The sequence below is a fragment of the Panthera tigris genome, chromosome D1, assembly GCF_018350195.1.
Source record: "Panthera tigris isolate Pti1 chromosome D1, P.tigris_Pti1_mat1.1, whole genome shotgun sequence".
Classification (NCBI taxonomy): Eukaryota; Metazoa; Chordata; class Mammalia; order Carnivora; family Felidae; genus Panthera; species Panthera tigris.
The window spans coordinates 34,390,883-34,413,276 of record NC_056669.1 but is presented as its reverse complement, the minus strand read 5'-3'; the positions used below and the strand labels follow the sequence as shown (position 1 = coordinate 34,413,276).

At 33.9% G+C, this 22,394-nt stretch overlaps 1 long non-coding RNA gene across 1 annotated transcript in view; it reads left to right on the top strand.

The window, feature by feature from the left end:
- The window catches only part of LOC122231119, a 32,030-nt gene extending 10,349 nt beyond the window's left edge, over positions 1-21,681 (top strand). Inside the window, exons 3-5 of the long non-coding RNA XR_006208277.1 lie at positions 9,451-9,535; positions 11,578-11,650; positions 21,506-21,681. This is a non-coding gene — a long non-coding RNA (uncharacterized LOC122231119). The remainder of the gene's footprint in view (positions 1-9,450; positions 9,536-11,577; positions 11,651-21,505) is intronic.
- The last annotated feature ends 713 nt before the right edge of the window (positions 21,682-22,394 follow it).

Here is a 22,394-nt window from a genome sequence, read left to right as displayed (position 1 = left end):
GGGAGAGAGGGAGACACAGAATCTGAAGCAGGCTTCAGGCTCAGAGCTGTCAGCACAGAGCCCAACATGGGTCTTCAACCCATGAACAGTGAGATCAAGACCTGAGCATTAGTCAGACACTTAACTGAATGAGCCACCCAGGCACTCCTCCTCTAGGATTTTAATAGCTTCCTCCTGTCTGACATTTAGGTCTTTCATCAATTTTTAATATATCTTTGTGTATGGTATCAGAAAATCATCCAGTTCCCTTCTTTTGCATGTTGTTATCCAATTTTCCCAACACCATTTGTTAAAGATACTGTATTTTTTTCCATTGGATATTCTTTCCTACTTTGTTGAAGATTAATTGACCATATAGATGAAGGTTCATTTCTGGGTTCTCTATTCTGTTCCATTGATTTATGTGTCTGTTTTTGTACCAGTGCCATACTGTCCTGTTCACAACAGCTTTGTAATATAACTTGAAGACTGGGATTGATGCCTTCAGCTTTGCTTTTCTTTTTTCTTTTTCTTTCTTTTTTTTTGATTGCTTTAGCTACTCAGGATCTTTGTGGTTCCATGAAAATTTTAGGATTGTTTGTTCTAGCTCTGTGAAAAATCCCGGTGGTATTTTAATAGGGATTTCATTAAATTTGTAGATTGCTTTGGGAATGTAGATATTTTAACCATACTCCCTCTTCCAATCCATAAGCATGGAATATCTTTCCATTTCTTTGTGTCCTCTTCAATTTCTTTCATGAGTCTTTTATAGTTTTAAGAGTATAGATTTCTTTCTTTTTTTTTCTTTATTTCTTTCTTTTTTCCTCTATGATTAAGTTTATTCGTAGCTATCTTATGGTTTTGGTGCAATTGTAAATGTGATTGATTCCTTGATTTCTCTTGCTGCTGCTTCATTATTCGTGTATAGAAATGCAACAGATTTCTGTACATTGATTTTGTCTCCTGCAACTTTACTGAATTCATGTATCAGTTCTAGAAACTTTTCAGAAGAGTCTTTTGGGTTTTCTGTATAGAGCATCATGTCATCAAACTGTGGAAGTTGGAGTTTTTTCTTGCTGATTTAGAAATCTTTTATGTCTTTTTCTTGTCTGATTGTTGTGGCTAGGATTTCCAGTGATATGATGAAATAATAGTGGTGAGAGTGGACATCTCTTGTTTGTGACCATAGGGAACATCCTCATTGAAGATGATATTAGTGGTGAGATTTTTGTATATGGTCTTTATTATGTTTTGTAATGACCTATATTAGAGGTATGTTCTCTCTAAGCCTAATTTGTTGAGGGTTTTTATGAATGGATGTTGTACTTTGTCAAATGCTTGTTCTGTATCTGTTGAAAGTATCATATACTTCTTATGCTTTTCTTTTATTTATGCGTTGTATCATGTTGGTTGATTTGTGAGTATTGAGCCACACTTGCAGTCCAGAAATAAACCCACTTTACATTGTGAATCATTCTTTTAATGTACTATTGGATTCAGTTTGCTAGTAGTTTCTTGAGAATTTTTGCATTTATGTCCATCAGGGATATTGGCCTATAGTTTTCTTTTTCAGTGGAGTCTTTATCTGGTTTTGGTATCAGGGTAATCCAGGTCTCATAGAATGAATTTGGAATTTTCCTTCTTCCTCCATTTTTTGCAATAGTTTGAGTATAATAGGTATTAACTCTTCTTTAAATGTTTGGTAGAATGTACCTGTGAAGCCATTTTGCCCTGGACTTTTGTTTATTGGGAGCTATTTTATTATTGAATCTATTTCTCTGCTGGTTATTGGTCTGTTCAGTTTCTCTATTTCTGTTCCAGGTTTGGTAGTTTATATGTTTTTTAGGAGCTTACCCATTTCTTCCAGGTTGTCTAATTTGTTGGCATATAATTTTCATAATAATCTCTTATAATCATTTATGCTTCCTTGGTGTTGGTTACTAATTCTCCTTTTTCATTTGTGATTTTATTTATTTGTGTCCTTTCTCTTTTCTTTTTGATAATTCTGGCTAGGGGGTTTATCAATTTTATTATTTTTTTTTTGAGAAACCAACTCCTGATTTCATTGATCTGCTCTATTATTTGTGAATTTTCCATATCATTTATTTCTGCTCTAATCTTTATTATTTCCTTCCTTTGCCTTGCTTTAGGCTTCATTTGTTGTTCTTTTCCTAGCTTTTTAGATTTAAGGTTAGGTGGTTTATTTGAGATTTTTCTTGCTTTTATAAGTTAGACATGTATTGCTATAAACCTCCCTCTTACAACTTCTTTTGCTGCATCCCAAAGGTTTTGGACCATCGTGTTTTCATTTTCACTGGCTTCTGTGTATTTTCTTTTTAATGTCTTCTTTTATTTCCTGGTTGATCCATTCATTGTTTAGTAGCATGTTGTTTAACCTCCATGTTTTTATTCTCTTTCCACATTTTTTCTTGTGGTTGACTCCAAGTTTCATAGTGTTGTGATAAGAAAATATGCATGGTGTGATCTCAGTCTTTGTATTTGTTGAGACCTGATTTGTGACCTAGTATGCAATCTATTCTGGAGAATGTCTCATGTGCACTTGGAAAGAATGTGTATTCTCCTGTTTTAGGATGAAATATTGTGAATATATCTGTTAAATCATTCTAGTCCAGTGTGTTACTCAAAGCCATTGTTTCCTTGCTGATTTTCTGTTTAAATGATATCCATTGCTGTAAGTGAGGTGTTAAAGTCCCCTACTATTATTGTATATCTATTACTTTATTTATGTTTATTATTGTTGTATACGTTTGGGTGTTTCCGAATTAATATTCCTATTAAAATTTACACTTGTTAGATTCTCTTGTTGAATTGTCCCCTTTATTATGATATAGTGTCCTTTTTCACTTCTTGATACAGTCTTAGTTTTACTTATTTTTTAAGTTCTGTTTTGTTTTGTTTTATTTTCTAGAGAGAGAGAGACAGAGACAGAGAGAGAGGAGAGAGAGAGAGAGACTGCGAGTGGGGGAGGGCCTGACAGAGAGGGAGACAGTGAGAATCCCAAGCAGATTCTGCCCTGAAATATGGAACCCAACATGGATCTTGAAACCAGAAACTGCAAGATCATGATCTGAGCTGAAATCAAGAGTCAGATGTTTAACCTGCTGAGCCACCCAGGTGTTCCTAGTCTTTGTTTTAAGGTCTAGTCTAAGTATTGGTACTCTGGTTTTCTTTTGACATCGATATGCAAAATAAATATTTCTCTATGCCCTCACTTCCAATATGCAGCTGTCTTCAGGCCTAAAATGAACCTCTATAGGCAGCATATAGATGAGTTTTATTTTCTTATCCATTCTGACACTCTGTATCTTTTGACTAGAGTGCTTAGTCCATTTACAGTCAAAGCAATTATGTAGAGATATGTATATATTGCCATTTTATTACTTGTTTTGGTGTTTCTGAAGATTTCTCTGTTCCTTTCTTTTCTTTGTCACTTTCAGTCTTTCCTTCCCACTCAAATAATACCTTTTAATATTTCTTGCAGGGCTGGCTCAATGGTCACAAACTCCTTTAGTTTTTGTTTTCTGGGAAACTCTTTATCCCTCTTTGTATTCTGAATGATAGCCCTGCTGGATAGAGCATTCCTGGCTACAGATTTTTCCCATTCAGCACTTTAAATATATCATGATCCTTCCTTCTGGCTTGCTAAATTTCTGTGGAGAGAACTGCTGGAGCCTTATGGGTACATTCAGGACTTCTTTTGTCCTGCTGCTTTTAAGACATTTTATCAATATATTTTGAAAATTAAATTACAATATGTCTTGGTGTCAGCCTGCTTTTTTTCTTCTTTTTTGTTTGTCTGTTTTAAATGGGAGTTTTCTGTGGGAGTTTAAATGGGAGTTTCCTAGATTTGGATGTCTGCTTCCTTCCCCAAATTCAACAAGTTTTCAGCTATTAATTATTAAAATAAATTTTCTGCCCCCTTTTCTCTCTCTTCTTTTGGGACTCCTATAATATGAATGTTATTACATTCAATGAATTCACCAAATTCCCTAAGTCGATTCTCACATTCAGTAATTCTTTCTCTCTTGTTTAGGTTCATTATTTTCCATTATTTCACCTTCTCTATCACTTACTCATTCCTCTTCGCCCATGCTCGTGTTCATTGTGTCAAGCCTGTTTCCAATCGCAGTTATTGCATTTTTAATTTCTGATTCTTTTTTAACTCTTTTATCCCTGTGGTAAGGGTCTCCCTGAAATCTTCCATTCTTTTCTCAAGCTCAGCTAGTATCCTTATGATTGTTGTTTTAAATGCTCCATCAGGTATTAAAGAAGACCCTTAATGTGTTGAGCACTATTATATGTAAGTGATGAATCACTAAATTCTACTCCTGAAAGGAGTATGTTATCTATATACATGTTAATTATATGTTACCTAAGTAGAATTTAAATGAAAATATGAAAAAAAAGAAAAAATAAGATGACCAAAACACCCCCAAATTCTCCATCATGTAACATATCTGTTTTGCTTAGATTGGGCCATGATCTTATCTTGTTCTTTCATTTGGGATGAATTCTTCCATCTTTGCATTTTGTCTATGTCCCTACCTTGTTTATTGTATTAGAAAAGTCTGTTTCCTGCTTCTGACAGTAATGGCTGTATGAAGAAGAGGTTATGTTGTGTCCAGTGCCTGCCACTTCAGGGAGTGTCCTGATGTGTGTTGTGTGTGCTGTGCTGTTGTGTTTTGGCTGCTCTATCCTTTAGGCCAGTTATCTGCAGAGGCTCTCCTTGCCTGCAGTGGTCAGTGCTTGAACCTTGGCCAGAATGTGGCAAGTTTAACTAGGTGTGTTCTTGTCTGCTTGTGAAATGAAACCTGATATTACTTCCAGTGGAACCGAAACACTGCAGAACTCTGTTCCAGAGATATGGTGTGGCCAGGGGTTTCTGCTGGACTTTTGGTGAATGGCCCCTCTGTGCTGGGACTTAGGCAAACTTCACTGAGAATGGTAGCCCCTCCAGAAAACACAGGTGTGGGACTTGGTGTTAGGCAGAGTATGGGGCGCTGAGCTGCTTTAAGCAGATGGTTCTGCATTTAGGCTGAGGGACAGGGGAGGGAAATGGCACCAGCCAGCTCCTTTGTCCCCAAAGAGACATCTCCATGAAAGATGACTCTCAGGGATATGCTCCAAGAAAAGCAAATAAATCCCCATTTTATGCCCCAAGCATTCTTCAGATCTCTGTTTCCACGCCATCAGCCTCCTGGTTGTTTGCCTGCCTTCTCTGTAGGACAACACAAAAATCAACCCCTCTTTTTTTCCCTGACAATAACTTTGGGTAAATATTCTCCTTCTTTGTTCCCCTGTATGCTCCTTCCTCTCTCTCTCTCCTTTCTCTACAACCATGACATTTCCCTTGTGATCTGTTTCTCCCCCAAACCACATCTCTGCACTTCCTACCGTCTTTGACGTGGCCTCTTCTCTCCATTTATTTGTACAGTTTGTTCTGTCACTCTTCAAGTTGATTTCTGTGGTATTTAGGATGATTTGATAATTATCTAGTCATGTTCATGGGAGGGGAGGAGCCTATGGTCCTCCTATTCTGCCACCATCTTCCTCTACCTCTCTCTGCAATTTTTATGCTATTTTATGTTTCTTTTAAAGTTAAGATTATTTGAGTATCACTTTTTTAATATTTATTTATTTCTGAGAGGAAGAAGGAGAGAGACACAGAGCACAAGCAGGAGAGGGACAGAGAGATATAGAGACACAGAATCCGAAGCAGGCTCCAGGCTCTGAGCTGTCAGCACAGAGCCTGATATGGGGCTCATACCCATGAACAGTGAGATCATGACCTGAGCCCAAGTCGGACACTTAACCGACTGAGTCACCCAGGCGCCCCTGAGTATCACTTGGTAAAAATATTTTCATAGCATTTAATTTACTTTACCATCAATTCTTTATTTGCTCTATGCAAGTGAATATATTTGTAGTTTTTATGTTTTAAAGTTGTATTCTGGTCTATTATTATAATTTTTTTATTATTTTAAATTTAGTTTTGCTTGTATTCTTACATTTTTTACTTAAAAGCATTCCAGGGTCATTGATTTTATAATTTTTAATGAGGTGAAAAAAATGCTCATCAGAAGCATGGTGTGCATTGGCACAACTTCCCAACAAAATGTAGCCTAGGCAAAGGAAAAGTGTATACTTAGAGGCACAGAGTCTTGTGAGAGCATGGCAGTTTGGGAAACTTAATGTATGTAAGTATGGCTAACCTGGGCATCTGAAGAAAAAACAAAGTCTGTGCAAATGAAAGCATTGAACTATTAAATATATATTTATACTTGTAAATATAAATGTTATAAATATATATTAATACATATATATTTGTATTTAAATATTTATATAGATAGTATATACAAGAGTAACCCACTGTAGAATAGCACAGTATAATGAATTTGTTAGCCAGAGTCATTATCAGGAAGTGTATTTAGTTTTGGCTGTGTGCAATGTGCCATATCCATTAATCTGTGAATCTGTGTAATTAATTTATTGGTTTGGGGCAACTTTCATTCTCCTTCCAATCTGATTTCATTGATGAAATGTTAACAACCACAGGAACAAGGCCTAGTTGGTAGATTCATTTGAAATTTCAGAAAGTTCTGCATCTTCCTATTAATTTGATGGCCCCAATAAATCTGGTGGAAATTCTTTTTTCTTATCCACATCATAGAATATTTCACACGATGTTCTAAATGTAAATACACTGAATTTCATTTTGGCAATGAATTCTAGGTTACAATGTATCACAGAACCATGGAATTCAATGATACTATAAACTTATCATCATCTAGCACAACTACTCAACTCATGCTAAATCATCTCCATGGCATCTCTGTCAGTGGCTTTCTTTACTGTGCTTGAATACTTCAAGTGATATTCAATGAGATACTCTCAAATATTTCTATGCTTTAGATTGCTGTAATAATTCTTATACCATTACTCTGGTCACAGTTCAAGTTTTAATGGCCTGGGAGGTTGTGATTAAGTGAAAACTATCATTAAGTGTTAAAGAAATGGAAATAATGGATTTCCAGTGCCTAGCCCAGTGTGTGGCTCTTTGGCAATCAGAATGCGTTAGTGATTCTTTGCCCTTCAAATAATTGAAAGTAGAAATTAAATAATCTTTCTTTCAAATTCAGGTTTATCTTCTCAGTGTGAACTAACCTGCATTCTTGTAATTATATTTCAGATGAGAGGTCTTTTAAGTTGGCTACAATTTGTGGTTGTTCCAACTATTTTGTTTGTTCATTTGTTTTGTTATGGAACCTGGTCTGAATCACCCGGTGGAAGAACCAAGTGGCACTTGGGGATCTTGAAAGGCAGGAGGTTTATTTTACACCAGTGGGCTCAGAGGAGATCACTCTCCAAAGCTTTGAGTCCTGAGCATAAGCAGAGGTAACAATTTATAGTCTCTTACTTGCACATTCCGCATTAGTAGTAATTTGGCATGTGCAGCAATCAGGGTGGGAAGAAGAACCCGGAAGGGGAGTCTAGTCAGGGACTGGAATTTCCCTATCAGTCCTGTCGGCCGTCTTATAACAGATTTCCCTGTTAGTTTAACATTCCTAGAATATGAAGAAATCATTGACAGTTTGAAAGTGGAAACACAGACAGCAATGAGGAGGCTGTTGACATCAAGAAGAGATGATAGAAATTAGACTAGCATAGCAGCTGAGAAGATTGAAAGAAACAGAGTTCATGTGGGTTTTGGTGGTAAAGTCCATATAGTACATTCTAATGGATTAGGGTATAGTTGGCAGAGCAAAAATGAATCAAGGTTGACTTATTGATATTTGGTTCAAACAGCAGAGGCGATTATGGTGCCATTTACTGTGATGGGGGAGACTAGTGGAGAAACAGATTTTGTTTTAGACTTAAGTTTGAAATGACAAGAGAATTTAATTAAGATGTTGGCTGAAATGGTTAACAGAAAACTTAAACTCACTTTAAAATCATGACTGCTAATCTCAAAAGGGCAACTAGTCATTTGGACAATACTACCACTGTTTGCTTACAAATTCAGTCTCCTATTCTGATTGGTGACTCCTAAAATTAATGAGCACACAAATCACTTGGAGATCTTATTAAAATGCAGTTTCTGAAAGTCTTGTGAGATACCTGAGAATCTGCATTTCTAGCAAGCTCTAGGTGACATTAATGCTATTGACCATCAGATTCACTCTGAGTATCGAGGTCTGATCTAGACAATACTCTCCCAGTTCCGTTTAATCTTAATTTCCCAATGCTCCCTCCTCGCTCAGCTGAGATGATATTTAAAGAAAAAAAAGAATTTAAATTGGACAAGAGTTTTTGCATTCTTTAGCCATTAAATCTATCAATCCACTCATCCAGGAAGACTTTACTCTTTCAAAAGTGGGCTTCTGTATAAGGCCAGTCCCTCTGCTTTATTGGATTGCATCCCCTTCACTTTCTCAAAGGCTACCTACTTTCCAAGCATCATTACATTTTCAGTTTTTACTGAATTGGTCTCTTCAGTATACTTACATGCTGAGATGTACTCTTGTTTTAAGATTAAAAAAAAAAAAAGTGTTAAGGTGCCTGAGTTGAGCCTCTGACTTTTGGTTTCAGCTCATGTTGTGATCTTATAGTTTATGAGATTGAGTCCCACATCAGGCTCTGCTCTGACAGAACAGAGCCTGCTTGGGTTTCTCTCTCCCTCTCTCTCTGCCCCTCTGCCACTCATGCTCATTCTCTCTCAAAATAAATAAACTAAAAAATAATTTTAAACAAAGCATATCAATCTTTCCTTCACAACTTTATTTATTTGAAGTAAATTTTCCAAACAATCGTATACTTTTTTCTCCAATTGTTTTCTTTCCATTTTGTGGTGATGGTTCTAATTAAACAGTTATTGTTAAGACCAATCACTTTTCTTTACATTGCTAAATCTAATGGTAAATTCTCAGTTCTCATTTTTATCTCATCTATCAAGATTATTTGCATAGTTCTTGAAACACTATTTTCCCTTGGACTCTATGAAACCAACCTCCCTTTGATTTTCCTCTAACTTAACTGGTTTACCTACTCTGCCTTTTGGACCTTCAAATTGTAGAGTATCTTAGATCTGTTATAGAACCTCTTCTCTCCTATGTCTATATGTCAGCTCTCTAGCTCTCTAGGTAACCTTATACTTTTTTCTTGGTTTTACATAGTACATGTGCTCCTGATTCCCAAAAATACATTTTTAGCACAGGTATTTCTACTGACCTACAGTCAGATATGTAAGGTGATTATGCAATTTATTGTCCAAATAAGGACCCTTTTGAATCTGAGTGCAATTAATCTGTGACAACACATGTAAACCAATACTGATGCTGGCTAAAAAAATTTTTATGATTACCAATTTTATATCTAATTGTTCACTCATCATATACATTTGAATTTTATGACAGAGTTTTCAATAAATATCCATTTTCCCTTCTTTTGTAGTAGAACCCTGGATCTTCAGCTGAGCATGTAACTTTCTAGAATAAGAACTCTTTTCCAAACCTCTGTTTCCACTGGATGTAACAAGGTGACTAAGTTCTGGGCAATGAAATGTAGAGTGAATTGGTATGTGCAACGTTTAGGAAGTGGCTTAAATATATGGGATGTGCCCTCCTTATATCATTTTTCTTGTTATTCTGCCTAGATTATGAATTCAGTAGTCATTTAGAACCCTTAGGTAGAAGCCACATATTGAGAATAGCAGTACAAAAGGATAGAAGTAGTTTGGATATTGATACTTCATAAATCATCAAACTAGCCCCCTAAACTGCTTTTGTTTATGTAAAAGATAAACACCCATATTGTTCTAGCTTTCATTAATTTATTTTTTATTACAAATGAATCTAATTCTTATTAATAGAGGCTTTTAACAGTTATTACTTTATTCATTTATTTATTTGACAAATATTTGTTAACTGGCTGGCACTCTTCTGGGCATTTGGGATACACTACTGAACACAAAAGGATCTCAGAGCTTTAATTCTAATAAGTAGATTCTTATAAATATAATAAAAGATTAATATGCTAAAATAATATAATAAATTATATAATATGTTAAGTCATAAAGGCTAAGGCAAAAATTAAAAATAGGTAATGGTGAAAGGTTTAAGATTCTGGTCATAGGGAGAGGTTTAATAGTCTAAATGAGGTTACACTCCTCCTAAGGCAGGTAACAGTGAGTAAAGAGTTAAACAGGTGAGCAGTTTAACCTATAAATATATCTGGAGAAAGGTCCTTCCAGGCAAAGGAGATAGTCATACAGAGACCATTGGTTAGGAGTTTGCCTGTTTTTTTTTTTTTTCTTTTTTTTTTTTTTAAGTTTATTTATTTATTTATTTATTTATTTATTTATTTATTTTGAGAGAGAGAGAGAGCGAGAGAGCGCGCGCACAGGTGACAGCAAGAGCAAGGCAGGGGCAGAGACAGAAGGATAGAGAATCCCAAGCAGGCTCCTCACCACCAGTGCAGAGTCCTATGTGGGGCTCAAACTCACAAACCGTGAAATCATAACCTGAGCCCAAATCAAGAATCACATGCTTAACTGACTGAGCCACCCAGGTGGCCCTGTCAAAGTCTTTTAAAATTACATACGATTACAGTTCATTAATACTTAACTTTAAATATAGTTTCTATTAATTATCCTTTGCTAAGTAGTTATTAAGTGTGTACTATGTACTATTTTAATTCAAATATTTAAACAGGAGCACTGGCTTATCTTGTCTCTCTTTAGAAATAAAGGAAGGGGCGCCTGGGTGGCTCAGTCGGTTAAGCATCCGACTTCGGCTGCGGTCGTGATCTCGCGGTCCGTGAGTTCGAGCCCCGCGTTCGGTTCTGTGCTGACAGCTCAGAGCCTGGAGCCTGTTTCAGATTCTGTGTCTCCCTCTCTCTCTGCCCCTCCCCCGTTCATGCTCTGTCTCTCTCTGTCTCAAAAATAATTAAACGTTAAAAAAAAATTGAAAAAAGAAATAAAGGGAAATATCCATAAGTCATTTAAAAAATGGTTTTTTTTTTGATGTTTATTTATTTTTGAAGAAGTGAGAAACAGAGCGCGAGGGGGGAGGGGCAGAGAGAGAGGGAGACACAGAATCCAAAGCAGGCGCCAGGCTCTGAACTGTCAGCACGGAGCCCGATTCAGGGCTCGAACCCGTAAACCACGAGATCAGTACCTGAGCCCAAGTCAGAGGCTTAGGCGGCTGAGCCACCCAGGAGCCCCCATAAGTACTTTTGATATTATGACTATATAAATACTACTTCACCAAAGAAGCACAAAGAATTTGAGCACAATTTTGCGATTATGAGGTGTCACAGCCTCTAAAAAAAGTGTTATACTCTGCCTGATGTGTGCTATGACTTTAAATAAATGTTAATGTATTTAAAACCACAAATTAATAATCATAAGTTTAGAAAAACTATGATTTCCTGTCAGATGCCAGTCATTGCTAGTTTTATTTTAAAGATTTCATCACTTTTACTTGCAACGTTTTCTAGTTTATACCACAATAGAAGAGGTATGTTTTAAGGGAACTTATGTAATTTTGCTCTTTTTTTTTTTTTTTTTTCTGTTGTAAGTGATGCAGATTAAAATAGTTTCAATGGCAGGGCCAGATTGATTCCAGTGACACTGTATACAGAAAACATTATGGTATGTTCCCTCAACCCTGTATAACTAAATATAGAAACAATAGAAAATTATAAATAAATGTAAGAGACTCAAATAATTCTAACTTTTCATCTGATGAATAAAAGTATTTTCTTTAAACATCAGTTTCTTAGTCTATCAAGTGGGTAACCCAGCACAGAAACGTATCAGATAACTATTTCTGGAGTTATTCCACCTCTCTTGAAATCTATGTAATTTACAGAGAACTTAAAAATTTTATATAAGTGAAATAAGTCAGAGACAAATACCATATGATTTCACGTATATGTGAAATCTAAAAACAAAACAAAACAAATAAACAAAGAATAAAAAACAGACTCTTAAATACAGAAAACTGGTAGTTGTCAGAGGGGAGTTGGGTTGGGGGATGAGTAACATAAATGAAGGAGATTGAGAAGTACAAACTTCCAGTTATGTAATAAGTCATGAAGATGAAAAGTACAGCATAGGGAATATAGTCAATAATATTGTAATAATGTTGTATGGTGACAGATGGTGACTACACTTACCATGGTGAGCACTGAGTAATGTATAGAATTATCAAATCATTATGTTACACACCTGAAACTAATATAACATTGTATGTCAACTGTACTTTAATAATAAATTTAAAAAAATAAAGCACGTATTAAGACATCGAAAAAAAAGTGTCAGCATGTAGAGGAATGATTCAATTAGCTTGAAATTAAGGTAAATAAGGTTCAGCGGTTTTAAAAAGATAGAAAAACATATTAAGTATTAGGAGGTATCCTTTATTAAACTCATGTTAGCACAATTCTAGAATTCATGCAAATAAATCCTTGTTGATAATTCTTACTCTTTTGTAGATCATTGTACACTTTCAAATAATTTTCATCCAGTTTTAAAAGGATATATATATTTCTAATTCATTTAATTCACAATGAAGAATAATCTCAGGAAATACTTAAATAATCTTATACTATCTCAGGGACACAGGTACAGAAAGAAAGAATTTTTCTCTACAGTTCTGTTTCTTAGCTTACAAAGGAAAACTTGCCATCATTAGGAATTGTGTCCTACTTGAAAATCGAAAAGGTAAAATAGGTTGATGCATAATATTGCAGTTACCTGAATTCTGTTTTGTGTCTCAAGAGTGACATAAATGTCACATACATTCATACAAGGCACATCTTTACAGCTTATTCTTCCCTTGTGGAAAATACATTAATAGTTATGCCTTTCATTTTTTACTGTTTATTAAGATAAATAGTTACAACTTTTTATTTTCCTGTCTTCTGTGAACCCAGGAGTGTAGTTTAGGTTGGAGTGCAATTTATGAATTTAAAAATGAAATAAAAATAAGTACCTATAATGGTATTCAAATCTTTATAACGTTTTATATAAATTTTGTTTAAGGGAATAAACTAATACATGTAAACAAGTCATCAACAATTTGGAGATTCTGGGAAATAATTTAGTATAAGCACTAACTTTTTGTTATATAACACATACATATACACAACAAACACAAATTCCATTTAAAAAAAATTTTTAATGTCTATTTTTGAGAGAGAGAGAGAGAGAGATGGAGGTGCAAGTGAGGGAGGGGTAGGGACAGAGGGAGACACAGAATCTGAAGCAGGCTCCAGGTTCTGAGCTGTCAGCAGAGAGTCCCATGTGAAGCTTGAACCCATGAACCACGAGATCATGACCGGAGCCAAAGTTGGATGCTTAACTGAATGAGCCACCCAGGCACCCCACGAATTCCATTTTTATTATCATTATTTTAGTTTAATTTATAATTAATTTTTAATTTTTTTTTAAGTTTAATTATTTATTTTGAGAGAGACAAAGACAGTAAATTGGGGGAGGGGCAGAGAGAGAGGAAGACAGAGAATCCCAACTAGGTTCTGCACTGTCAGCACTGAGCCCATCATGGGGCTCAAACTCATGCACTGTGAGATCACAGCCTCAGCTGAAACCAAAAGTCAGTCACTTAACTGACTGAGCCACCCTGATGCCCCTGAAATTTTTACTTTAACTTAATAAAATATATTAACAACTAACAGATGAAAATGATTTAAAAACACTATATAAATATATTTCCTTATGTCATAAAGGATAACATTTATTTTTGTTCTCAGTAACCTATAGTTTAGAAACTAATCTCCCTGTTTTTGATTATTGATGCCACCCTTATTTATATTTCCAAAATAAATAAATTGAAATAACAAAATTACCTTGCTTTTCTTGCTTTTATATGTAATTTGCTATGAAAAAATATTCACACTTTAAAAATATGTAATGAAGGGATACAATTAATGTAAACTATTTGACTGTAATTTATAGATATGCATATGTATCCATCTGTAAAAATATGGAAATTATACATCAAAAATTGAGAAAATGTGTATACATAAAAATAAATAAACATAGATAAGAAAAAGGAAGGGAGAGAGGGAGGAAGGAAGAAGGAAGGAAATAAGGAAGGAAAGGGAAAATATGCAAAGCTATGAATTATCCCAAAGGGAAAATATGTTTAACTCAGACTCAACTTTACTAAACTTTCTCTGATCTGGAAGTTGCCCAGAACTTTGTTCATATGATTAAAACATTAAAATAGGAGGTTCAAACCATATTTACAAAACTTTTTAAAAGCAAGTAATTGATATATTACACATTACATTTATAAGCCAAAGCAGCATAGCATTGTTTATTTAGAAATCATTCGTTGCATTTTGGAAACTGATTCAAACTTAAAAGATTGCAAGACTTGGGCATCTTTTATTAAATGTATGGCCCTGTTTCTTAATTTAAATTAGAAACAGTTCCAATTTGAACCTATGGTGTAAAGTTTCTAATGCAAGATTATTTGTGAATCACCTCAATAATTTAAAGTTTATTTGTATTCTATTCTCCCTTATCTTGATTTCATTGTTAATAACTGTTGATTAATTTAAACATTATTTAATACTAGGCACCTAAAAGGAAAATAAGAGGTGTATTTTAGGTATGCAAACATAAAGAAACAGAAATTATCACATCCACTCTATTCCTCATCCCTTTAGTCAATATACACTTTCTCTCAAGAGTGTTCATGATGATCATCATGTCTCCTCTGGCACTTGGGCTCAGCTCCTAGCATCTTCATCTTCCCCCTCCTAAGCAGACTTAGAGTGGGCTTGAATCTAATACAAATACTAACAGACTTCAGTTTTGGTGCTCACCCTAGAAACGCTTGTGTGTGATTAAGAGATTGTAACAGTAAAATCCTCTCTGCTCATACACTTTTCTCTTCCCTTCCCTTCCCTTCCCTTCCCTTCCCTTCCCTTCCCTTCCCTTCTCTTCCCTTCCTTTCCCCTCCCCTTCCCTCCCCCCTCCCTTTTTCATCTCACTTACTTCTGTTCATCAAAGAAAAAGAAAAAAAAAAAATAGCTCACTGATTGTTCTCATCCACAACTATTGTATCAGAGACGGAGAAAAGTGAGTCTAAATAATCTTGACACATTAACTTATTTAGGTAGATAAATTCAATAAATCACAACATGTTTCTGGCTTCGTAACTAATACCAGTCTAAAGTAATATTTGGATTCATTTTGAAGTAAAACATAGTTACTTCCTTAAACGCTGAAAAGTTATTTTCTTTTCCAACATTTTCCAAAATGTTGATAAAAACATTAAATACTACTGATATAGGCATTTTGGTATAGTAAGAAAAAAATATTTTATTTTCTTTTATAACATGTAATTAAAACAACTAAAGAGTATGAGTGAGAGGTTGACTGCTCTATAATTAAGCATGTAAGTCATAAATTCACAGGAGAGATATATTTGACTCTTACAGTAAACTAGGAAATGGCAGGAAGACCACTTAGGCTTGAGGCTAATAATAATTTTACTAAAGTGCACAAAGCATTTGAAGTCATTATGAAAATAATTATTTTTAGAATGTTTTATAAACTATTCAATAAATATAAGAAATAATGATATTTATTTGATAATCATGGTTAGAATTTAAGTGGTTTCAAACTATGGTCATAAGCTATTAAAAGTGCCTTAGCCTCTAACCAAATAACTAGAAATGAATTTTAGCCAATCTATCAAAGAATTTCAGTCCTAAATATAAAACCTAAAAGTATACTACCAAACTAAAAGTCCACTAATGTGGGAGTTTTTAGAATTCCCTTTCACATATTTCCCTTTCACATAATATACATATGAATGTTACAGATCTGGCACAAAATATTTATTAATTTTACACAGTTCCAAAAACAAAATACAAGTCAAATCGTCTACTTCTTTGCACAGGTGACTGGATGATATTCATCTCTGTGCACATTCTTACCGAAGAATAGTCCCAGCATCTCATATTTCATGCCTTTCAGCCAGCCCTGTATGTGGCCTCATTTGTACCTATCCTCCCTTACATCTCTCCACAAAAAGCCTCCCTGCCAGCTGTACCTGGCTAAACAGCTTTGTCTGTCATGAAATATTCTGAAATCAAAATAAAGCTCCACTATGTTTCCTTAACACATATGTGGTATCCTTGTTACAGAAAATCCACCTTTCAACTAGTATGACTATAGCCTCTCTCTCTCTAACTATTAAGCTCTTTTTAGGCCAAGATCACCCATATATGATATGTTCACATCTATTCACCTATTTCTCTTATCATTTGATGTGTGGTAAGGGTGCTAAATACATTTTTGTTGAATTCAGCTAAATTGGTGTAAAATAGAGCTCAGTTCTGATACACCCTTACTAGTTGGGTGGCATTAGTTAAAATAGCTACCTTTCTGAGTGTTAGTTTTCTCATCCATCAGAAAAAGTTAATAAAGCCTATTTGGAAGTTCTATAGGAATTTCAAAATAAGAGTAAAAATGGTTATCAAACTGCATTACATATAGTAGTGGAGAACTATTCAAGAAATGTTTGTTCCCTTAATCTAAATGAGTTCTTAAAAGTTATGCCCACATTTGGCTACAACATTCTTTTTGCATTAGATAGCATCAGGTTATTAATTTCCTGGAGGTGGTTATATTTTCATATAGTTTCATTGGAGATACTGATTGTTTTTGTTTGTTTGCTTGCTTTATTTATTTTGAGAGAGAGAGAGACAGAGAGGGAGGGAGAGAGAGCACAGGTGAGAGCAGGAGTCATTAGGGGCAGAGAGAGAAGGATAGAGAGAGAATCTCATGCAGGCTGCACACTGTCAGTGTGGATCCCAGTGTGGGGCTCAAACCCACGAAGAGTGGAGTCATGACTTGAGCCAAAACCAAGAGTTGGATGCTTAACCCATTGAGCCACCCAGGCACCCCTGAGATATGTTTTTTTATACAGCTTTTACTAATATAATTCCCACTTTATGAGAAATTCACTTAAGTAGCCTTTATCAAAATATAGTATAATGGCATTTCAAATATTGTTCTAATTTATGTTTCTTTAAAATTAAGTTTTCTCATGTTTATGTATATATATATATATATATATATATATATATATAAATATTTGAGATTGAGATATAATTGAGATTTGAGATTTTAGATATAATATAATTATTTGAGATTGCTATTTTATATTGGTTCTCTCATAAAAGCTGATTATATTTGAATTATTAATGATGTGCATTAACACTGTGACATATATGACAAAAATGTTTCTACTTTTTAAATTATGTTTTGTGCTGTACAAAAATTAAAAATTGTATATTGCCAAATATATGGATTTCATTTATGATTACTTATTTTGACTTTATATATAGTATTTGCTGATATATTTTACATATATATTAAAGTATGTAATGATACACTTAAAATAATTTTCCAATTTTTCTACATAAATTTCTATACATTATATTTTTTACATTATTAGGATCATAACTCTTCATGTTATTTTGTATTTTTTTCATGTATATAGTGAACAATTTTCAAATATCAAAGTAGTATGCACATTTTAATGTGTTATACTGAGTAAGCAAATCCACAAAATTCTTTCATAATTCAACATGGGATATTTTATCCAAAAACTTTACTTAATTTTGAAATCTAGATTGCACATATATATTACTAATATGGGGGCATCTGGGTGGCTCAGTCGGTTTTGTCCGACTTCAGCTCAGGTCATGATATCACAGTTTGTGGGTTTGAGCCCTGCGTGGGGTTCTGTGCTGACAGCTCAGAGCCTGGAGCCTGCTTTGGATTCTGTGTCTCCTTCTCTCCCTGCCCCTCCCCCACTTGTGCTCTATCTCTGTCTCTCAAAAATAAATGTAAAAAAAATAAAAAAAGCAATATTACTAATATGCATTAAATATAATAAACATCCCTCTTTCTTGAATGTATCCTAAATTAATGGAGTAAGATTTTTAAATCACTTTGCAAGTCACCCTAACATCTAATAATATGAATAATTATTAAATAATGCATTATTTCTCTGTGTTACTTCTTAGTTTCTTTACATCAGCCATGAATGATAAAACTAAATCAGAATTTTAGGAAAAAGCAGGACACAGCATGAAGCCACTAAGGGAGAAAAAAGAGTAAAGCGCATTTTATTTCCAGGAAAGAAGCCAATAATTGTTACTCAGAACACATAAGGAGAGCATGATTTTAAACATTTAGAGGAAATCATGAAAGCTTGAAGGTCTTTCCTCCAGGGGCACCTTGGAGGATTTCTTGTTTCTAAAATAAGAAACATTTATCAAGTTTTGAGTACAGGAGCAGTTTCATGCTACAATGTCAGCATAACTAGAGCAAATGAACTGTTTAGCTTCAGTGGTCACTGTACTACTTCTGACAACATGATTTGCTTTAAAAAATATAATATTTGAATTATATATATATATATACAATTATTAAATATATGCAAGTTACCATCTGGTACACTGATGAAAAATAAGAGGAAATATCTCCCTTACTACAAAAATATTGACCTTTCAGAATAATGGGTAAATTATAACTATAAATGGTATGCTTTAATTAAAATTTCCTGATTAAATGTTTATGATTATTTTCTAAAGGAATCAAATTTACATTCAGTGTTTTTTCTATTGTTAAGTTATCATACTTAAAAGACACTAGAAAGCATTTTTCTCCAATAGGACTGGCCATTTTAGACACTTACTTGTTTTTTAGAATTGAAAAGATTATACATTTTTCTCTGGCAGGACCTGCCATACTCACCCTGAAGAGAGCAGAATGTGATAGCAAAAATGATGGAGGTCTTTTTTAAAATAAGTAGGTTAATAACTAAATAAATAAACAAGCAGACTTCACTCATATGAGGACTTTAAGAGACAAAACAGACGAACATAAGGGAAGGGAAACAAAAATAATATAAAAACAAGGAGGGGACAAAACGTAAGAGACCCTTAAATATGGAGAACAAACAGAGGGTTACTGGAGGGGTTGTGGGGGGTGGGATGGGCTAAATTGGTAAGGGGCATTAAGGTATCTACTCCTGAAATCATTGTCGCACTATATGCTAACTAATTTGGATGTAAATGAAAAAAAAATTTTTTAAATTAATCAATAAAAAAAATAAACTAGCAGAGCAGCTAATTCTGAAATTGGACCTTTTAATGTTGGAGGTAATTTTGCTTCATTTTAGAGAAAATATCAAACTACCATATAATATATCTTCCATTTTCAGATAGGAATAAGCCGTGTTATATGGGATTTGATTGTTTGCATGTTTCATTGTTTGCTGTGTGTTTATTATTTTAACATGTAATGAAGGGTCTTCTGGAAGAAGCAGAGCAAAAACTCAGTGACAATAATGTGAAAGATTTTGTCCTATCAATTTAAAGCAGATCATCAATGATGATTAAGCTTCTTGGCATTATAATATCCTATCAGTCTATAACCATATTCTTTCCCTTCTGGAGCCTATACTTGTTTTCACTTAATGTGGGATACAAATGTTTTGTAATTTCATTTTTGTAATAAAGAACTGCCAAAATGTCACAGTATTAATTTGGGATAAACTAGAATCGATATATACTTACCTTAGATATAATAACTGATTTGTCTCTTAAATTTCTAGACGGCCCTGTTCATTTTCCCAATTCAGTTCATCAAAAAGTGAGCTCCCCCTTTGAGTCAAAATTTGTAATAGGATATGGAAATATGGAAAATGTTAAACACTTGAAACAATGGCAATGTTATTCTTTAATAAAAATAGGAACTCAAAGGAATTTATGAGAGAGCAAATGTATGATACTTTGGCCAGGGAGGGAGTCATGAGAAAGGTTTCCTAAAGAAAGTACTCTTCAAGTAATTTTTCTTTTTCTTAAAGCAGACATTCAAGGCTTCTTTCCCTCACTCACATGTCCACATAGCTACATTTAATTTCAGATAACAAAAACAGAAGTTCTTTATAATGCTTTATCACAGCTGAATTGAATTATCTTAGATAAGACTTTTCAAACCCAGAGAAGTATGCCATTTGCTCACAGCAAGGGGAAAAATACACACACACACACACACACACACACACACACACACACACACACATATATATATGTAGTTTCTTCTTAAGCTGCTTTTTCTGATGACTATCTTGCAGTTAATAAAAATTCCATAGGAGGAATTTTCCTAATTTCCTATTTGAAACACAGACAAAATCCAAACAAAACAAAGAAATGGAAACATTTCTAAAAGCTTATTTATATGGAAATCTGAATTTCAGGTGTATGCTATTGGTACACAGGTACAAACAGCATAATGGTACCAATTTTAGAATGATGTTTCAAATCTCCTCAAATAGTAACATTCTTGTTTATGTGTGGTGACAGTCCTTGACCCTTTGTATTCTGAATAACATATTTAGAATTAACAAACAAAATATACAGTTAAGTCATATTAAAAGGGTGAGGTGATATACTAATGGCATGTAAAATTTTAATCATATGCAGATAGAATAACTTGTTTCAATAGAAGAAAAAAGAAATTATACATTGCAATAAAAGACAAAAAGAAAGGAGCCAAAGAATTGTCCAAGAAAGGGAGGGAAAAATCTAAAACCTATAAAAGCAGAAAGGGAAACAAAAAAGAATGTTGTTTCTCAGTGCTCTATTTCTAGAGCTTAGCATTATATCCACACATAGGAGAAACTTGGTAAATAATTATTGACTATTTACAGGCATTACAGAACTTGTTACTTTTATTAAGTGTTTTTAATTAGAAACATGGTTATTCTTGAAGTATTGTTGACACGATGTTACATTAGTTTAAGGTGTACAACTTAGTGATCTCACAACTCTATATATTATGCTCATTACAAGTGTAGCTAGTAAGTATTATTATGTAATTCCACTATAACACCTTGTATATATCTAGATTACTGTACCAATCGCATGATGGAAATAATTTGTTTTGTATGTTTCCTCCATTACTCTCTAATTTTTATCCTAGAGTGCATGACCTAGGTCATAATTATTTTTTATCTCCATTACCTATTGAGTCCTTGTGCCTAACAGACATGTTAAGTAAACTGAACTGACATAGATATAGATACAATCTTGTCAATAAGTACCGTCATTATCAATCACAAAAGTTTTGAGAAACTACTTGACTTGCCACGGCTAACTACATGGGCAAACATTGAAGTGTATTATATAGTCTCTGATCTAGAGGTACTTATAAAGTCAATTGGGAAGCCAGGATGAAATGGCCCATGGTTTTCTGAGGCATGCTTTTTTACAAAACAAAACCTACTCACTGTTGTTTGGAAATCAAGACAACCTCAATTATATCAGTAATTACAATTAAATCGATCTCATATATATAAACAAACATTAACACTCATCTTTAAAAATTTAGGAAAGTCATTCATCATTCATTTATTCATTCATTCAATAATCTTGCATGTTCTTCCAGGAAAAGAGGAAAAAAAATACCAAGCCGAAGAGAGCATGCAGCAAACGAATCAGCATATAGCAAAAGAGAAGTGGAAGGGAAATGAAAAATAAAGAAAACAGTAAAGATTGCAGATAAAAAGTAAACAAATGTAAGACTAAATATATATACTTTATTTTCACATGTACACATTCGTGACCTATTCATGGCCCACAAATTTAAACCAAAGTTACCTAACTGCTGAGTAGAAAGAAAAACAATATGTTATATAATTTACTATCCCCAAGATTAAAACCATAGAAAACCACCAAGTTCCCAGGAAAATTACATCTCTTCAACTATTCTTGAATAATGTTACAGAAAGCTCTGTATTAATATGAAAAGTATCTTTGATGATATTCTCACAATAGGCATAACTATTAAGTGGAGTGATTTCTTATAGTAGTCATCAATACAATATGGCCTAAATATATCACTTTATCCAGCCCTGGTTAGATAAAAGAAGATTTTTTTTTAATATTTGAAAAGTTGGTTGGACTTCTTTTCCTTTCAGTTATATTCACTTAATAGATTTTATCTATATTGAATTTTGGATGGATAGTTGAGAGATACTTAACTGAGGAAGGCCAATGTCTACAATGCCAGTAGAATTTCCATGACTATAATTTGAATTCCTATGTTTTGAGGAGATAATTTACCTGGGATTGAGTGTCACTAATCCTAGTGACAGGAAGTGACTGGAATTTGGCTTCTGGAGTGAGTCAAAAAGAGACTTCACGTCATGAACATGGCACTCTTTTAAAAACACAAATTTATTAGAAACTATTTCAGTGAAGAGTTAAGTGAGCAATAGGAACTCCACAGTTATGGGTGGTCAATATACTTTTAATATGAAAAATAAAATCCAGAC